Here is a 6000-nt window from a genome sequence, read left to right as displayed (position 1 = left end):
ACCTTGGGTCAGCTACCTCATTGTTGCCTATGGCACTGACTGACATCAGTGGCTCTTTAGGGTTTCAGGTGGAATTTCCTCCACAGCCCTACTTGGAATTTAACTCAGGCTCTATTGCATACAAAACGATGCCTTGCCGCTGAACAACAGCCCTTCCCCAACTGTTTGGCTGATGGAAAGTGTACTACATTGCCATATGTTTAAGACCATTCCCAGTCAAATCCTCTTGGAAAGTCCCCAAAGCAGGCCAGGCCAGCTGTTACCTGCCCCTAACTCATAGCAATCATCTCCTAATAAAACCCTCAAGATAAAAAAACCAAGAACCTAGGACTGTGGGGTAATGTAACAGAAATGGGAGGAATTTACTGAGGTATTTATGTACAGTAAGGTGTGATTGGTAGCGAAAGGAAAGTCATCCGCTTAAAGAGAGGGAAAGTGCAGAAAAGGTTTACAGTCTGTTTATTACCTTAGCAGACATTTAGAGTGTTTGCACACAGCGGTTTAAAGGTGGTTCAAGGCATCCCATGAGTGCACTTTTTTTTGGTATCATCTACACAATGTCATCCTTATCCAAGTAGCAGCTTGCACTCCCCTCCCATTTAATTTGGAATATGGGGATTATGGTTCGTAGGGGTGAGGCCAATTGCCCCACCATGGATGCCCCTGGGCACAATTTCATTTAAGCCATGAACAAAGCTAGGGGCAGAAGGCTAGGCGTGGCACACACTCCATGGCACCAGCAACTGACAGCTGAAGCAGCCGTCTCACTTTGTCAAATGGCTGGGCCGTCCCTGACAAAGCCCACAGCTCCCTCATGAGTGTTTAACAGCACTACTGTGCAAAGTTTGGCAGCATATAATCATTTATTTAATTAACGGATTCGATTTCTCTCCATCATATACGATCTCAGAGAGGATTGCAATGTAAAATCACAGTACAGCTAAAACAACATATAGGCAACGTGAAGGTTGTAAAAGGGCACCATAATTGAATTATTTCAATTTCTGATTTCCAGGGGGGAAGGGGGTGACAGACAAGCATTTCCCAGCCTTGTTCTTCCAGGCCCCTCTTAACAATCTCATTGCCATCTATTTCCTAGCTTCTTTGCTGCTTCCTTCACTCCTGTTCTCATCACATCCTCTTTGGACTTTCTTTACATTTCCCCTTCATTTTGTTTGCTCCATGCTTCTGTGGTGTCACCACAGTGCAATGCAGCCAATGGCAAGGGGGGTCTCTTAGAGAGAGACACATAAAAAGCCCCCTTCTGATGGCCTCAGATCTGAAGCGTTGCTTTTAAAAATATCTATATATTTAGCTGGCTGCGCATCCTTTGACATCTCAAAAGGTAGCCAAGATAGGTGCTAATAGGTGTTGTACTTGTGATATGAAAGTCAACATGAAAGTAAAGGTGACAACTATAGTCCTGGCCAAAAACCAGAGTCTTACATTATGGAATAGATGGAAACAAATAATTGCAGCAGACAAGCTTTTAAAAGCCTGACACCACTTTGCATGTTGATAGTTACTTTGAAACTTAAAACTGGATGTGCCTGTGTATATTGTACAGCGCCTTCCCTTGAGTGGCTGTTTTAACTTGCATCTCACGAGCAGAGGGTCTTTAACCTGGAGGTATTGAAGCATAAAACTGAAGAATAAATTGCACTTTCATTGGGCATCATTAAAATAAAAACCTCGTAAATCTACTTCCCTTCGTTACATATCCTTTCCTCTTCAAAATGGATTAATGTCTTCACCAGAGAGCAGAAACTAGGAACAAGCCACTTCATTGCTATAGCAACATGGGCTACAAGCTAATGCATCCTTCCTCTCTTGGAAGCACCATTTGATAAAATTCCGCACACCAGCCAGATGCTCTCTGGATGTTCTGTGCTACAGCTGAAGAATGGCACGTTGTAGCTGAGGCTCCAATACTGAGGCCACCTCATGAGAAGAGAAGACTCCCTGGGAAAGACCCTGATGTTGGGAAAGATTGAGGGCACAAGGAGAAGGGGACGACAGAGGACGAGATGGTTGGACAGTGTTCTCGAAGCTACCAGCATGAGTTTGACCAAACTGCGGGAGGCAGTGGAAGACAGGAGTGCCAGGCGTGCTCTGGTCCATGGGGTCATGAAGAGTCGGACACTACTAAACGACTAAACAACAACAAAAATGCTTTTGGGTGTGACTATGTTATATCAATGCCATTGGTGGAAGATTCCAAGAGCAGCTCAGTTCCTCCTTCCTCCTCTAAATTCGTATAGGGGGTTCAATCTCATGGGAATTATTATTATTACTAGTTGGTGCAATCTTAGATTACGTTTGGTATTAACCTCATAGCATTAGGCTGCTGATGCTGCAATATGGCCTTTTTATGTATGCCACGGATTGAAAGGAACAATAATCGCTAATAGTATGGGAGAGTATACTTGTGTTTTGAATGTGCAGGCATAGATTGAGGTGTGAGTGTGTTAGTGGGTTTGGAATTAGTGTGGATATTGAACCAGCAGAATCCTGTATTATGTGCCCCCCCCCATTTTATTTACTGTGCGAGGGTGAGAGCCAAAGTATTGTGAGCAGACTGATTAGCACTATAGGCTTCTCCTCCAGCCCCCAACACAGCCCCAAAATCTGCTCCAAAAGCTTAGGGGGAACCACTTGGAGCAGATTCTGATACATATGCTTGGAGACCAGAGGGGAGAACCCAGAAGTTCTCTTGCGCTAGTGGAGTGCCTTTTGTACAAGTGGGTGGATGTAATTGGATCTCACCCTGTTATTTGGTGCTGTGGTCTGCTTGTCCTTGTAAACTACTTTGCAATCTTTTCCAATTAAAAATACTTGAAACAACAGCAGCTTTTCTTGACATGATGAATGGGAGATATGTTGGTTCAGATTTGTCTGTCTTCTACCTTACTTTGCCTCATGGCAGCCTCTTAAATTCTAAGCCACCAGTTGGCTGAACTGGATTGGCACTACAATCCTAAACACATCGACTTATTAGGAAGGCGCATGTCCTGTATGGTAAAATTTACTTCCAGTCTGGATTATTTAAGATTACATCCTGCCACGGGATCAAATCCAGAGCCATGGCAACATAAAATGATCTTAAAACAGTTCAAAGCATTTTATAGTTAATGCTAGTTCTATTTTAGGGGGGGGATAGGGGATCCTAGTCTCCTCATATGAATTGGGATCTTCAGGATTCCTCACAGCAAAGGAAGGATTTATCTCTTTGACCTCAGATGCTTGAGGCAACTTATTTGGAGATTTCTGTTTTGGAAATGTTTTATTATGCCATTTGGGTGTTGTTCACACACCAGGGCAAAATGCCAGAATCCTGCTTGCTTCTTGCAAGGCCTTTTGAAATGTTTGGCCTAGTCACTGTGAAGCGTGTGTTTTTTCCATTATTATATGAGGATGTTTATTCCAAGCAGAAGATTTGCTCTTTTCATGGTGATGGTGCTGCAATTTCGTGTGAAACGAACAAAATGAAAAGAATTGCAAGTACTATTATGTTTGCCCTGAAGTCAAGTGCCTGGATTTGTACAAAAGGCTTTGAAGTGTTCACTTGCATAATTATTGATTCGTAAACATGGTGTTTGTTATAGAAAAGGCTGAAAACAGCCACTGGATACCAATTGCAGTGGCAGAATGTTATCCTTTCAGGTGATTTAAAAGCAAAAGTGTGTTTGCCTCTTTTGTGGCTGCACGAAGACTGGCTGACCGAGATCTCTTAGAAAAAACCTTAGTATACTGAGTAAGATTTATCTACATTATGTATGCTCTTTCAGAACCAGAAAGGACCTCCAGTGTGGCTAAAAAAATAAGAACAGTAAAAACAAAACAAAACAGAACACAAAACTGTGGACAACCAGGGTAGCCAGTGGTTTAAGTGTTGGTGCAAAAGAAAAATATACAACGAGAATTCACTAGGTGCTAAGATCCAGGTTTGGGGGAAGTACTTTTTTGTGAAAGAACCTCAGCAGAGATTTTAAGTCACAAAACATGCAGCAAAGCAAAGCTTGGAAATATAGGCTGTTTGACCTTTAAAATATGCCCTTCCAAGTTTCCCTCCTACCCCGGCATAGGAAAAGACTACACTTTTGATAAGTTAGAAATTGATTTACTTACAAATTCTTCAAAGGTCTGGTTCATGTGCTTTCCCATTCATCAGTCAGCAATACATAGCTTAGTTACTAAGTGGCAAAAGTTCCTAGATTATTGGTATAGGAAATCAAGAGTTGCTTGTGAGAGCCATGTGGTTGAGCTGGAGCAACCAGCACAAACCTCTTCACACGCTGAGTTTCTCAGGTAGACTGGGGGGTGGGCAGGCAGTAGGCTTGATTACTTATTTCCTTCCAAGGGAAGTGACATAGCTAAGCCTGGCAGGACAGCTTACTCTATGGTATTAACCCCCTCATGCATTAATTAGACTTAAGCAAGTTGATTATATGAGGCTGGTTATCCCACATAAAGAACCCTAAGAACAGAGATCAGAAGGGACCTTGGCATTGCCCAGCCACACTCAGACTGACCAGGTCACCTGGTCACAAGTCTTCCCCACAATAGCAAGCTGTTGTGTGTTTCTATTTAAACTGTAGTCATTATTTCTAATTTTGCATCTTTCTATATAAATTAGCACATGCAGATTTTATGTAAAATGACTTTCTCTTTTGTTTTCCTTTTGTGTTTCTTCATTTTAGGCAATGTGTAAATAGCCACTCCAGGCAATACTGAATCTTAAATGGTATCAAAAACAGTATTAAAATATCAAATTTAACCCCCCCCTCCATATTAGACATGTGAACATATGTAATGATGAACAACATATTCCCACATGGATTAAAACATGCATCCTCGACTCTTTCGGGGCTTCTTTCTATGTCTCTTAATTAAACCAGATTTACAGTAGCATACAACCACTTTGTCCATGTCTCATTTATCAGTACAATCATTTTAATGGACCCAAAGCAATAGGAAAATCCATTTAATTGGATTGGTATTCTATCATTTTAATATGACAGCCACAATTACTTCCAACACTCAATTGGGGTAATTTCGGGTGCAATTACTGTCACTCACAATTAGCCATATTAAAACTGCCAGCAAAATGTAAGCAAATATTTCATGCATTTTGCCCTCTCGTTAGAGCTCCGCAGATAAGGAAAGGCCCACTCCTAATCCTGCTTTTAGTACTTTGTGTACAGTGGCTCACAAAAATTAGCAGGACGCCATCTCCTAAAGCTGGCAGCGTGGGAGAATCAGTGGTACCTGACCTTTCCTGAATGGCCAGGTAATATGAAGAAACTGGGGCCCACGATATATGCTATACAGTTGTAGATCAAGCCATTCAGGTGCTTGACAACTCTGCTATTTTTACAGTCCCAGGCAAAGTACAAAGGTGGGAGGATTATTTTGTCCTCGGTGGCCATCATTCATGACTGACAGGCTGTGTTGAGTTTGACGAATACAGAATTGGGCACATCTAACCAGGTGGTCATAAAATCATAGAAGTGTAGACCTGGAAGGGTTGTTTCCTCTGCCCATCAGCCAACTGCGGCATCGATCATTCAGAGACCACTTCCAAATATTTTCTTGCATTGGACTGTCACAAATCTAAGTGAAGAACAAGGACTTCTTCTTGTCTTAGATGGAAACATTAAGAGCAGCTTGACCAATCCATTGTCTCTTTCGGCACATGGTTTGGCAACTTGGGAAGCACACCAGTCTGCCAGCAGATGGCACTTATTTACCACTTAACTGCATTATCTCTGAAGGGTCCCTAACTTCCAAACTCACCAGGTGAGGAAAATCAAAATAACTACCTTCCCTCTGCTTGCATTTGTGTCCAAAAGCTGCACAGGGAAGCAGTGGCTCCAAGTTCAGTTCCACACATGAATATTTCTGGCAACACTTTGCATTTGTACACTCTGTCACTGTTAACTCTGTGTGACAAAAGGTACTCCCCCTTCAGTTAACGGAAACACCACTGAGTGGGGGTCT

The sequence above is a fragment of the Podarcis raffonei genome, chromosome 1 (genome assembly GCF_027172205.1).
Source record: "Podarcis raffonei isolate rPodRaf1 chromosome 1, rPodRaf1.pri, whole genome shotgun sequence".
NCBI lineage: Eukaryota > Metazoa > Chordata > Lepidosauria > Squamata > Lacertidae > Podarcis > Podarcis raffonei.
The sequence above is the reverse complement of the archived record's forward strand: the minus strand, read 5'-3'. Positions refer to the sequence as shown.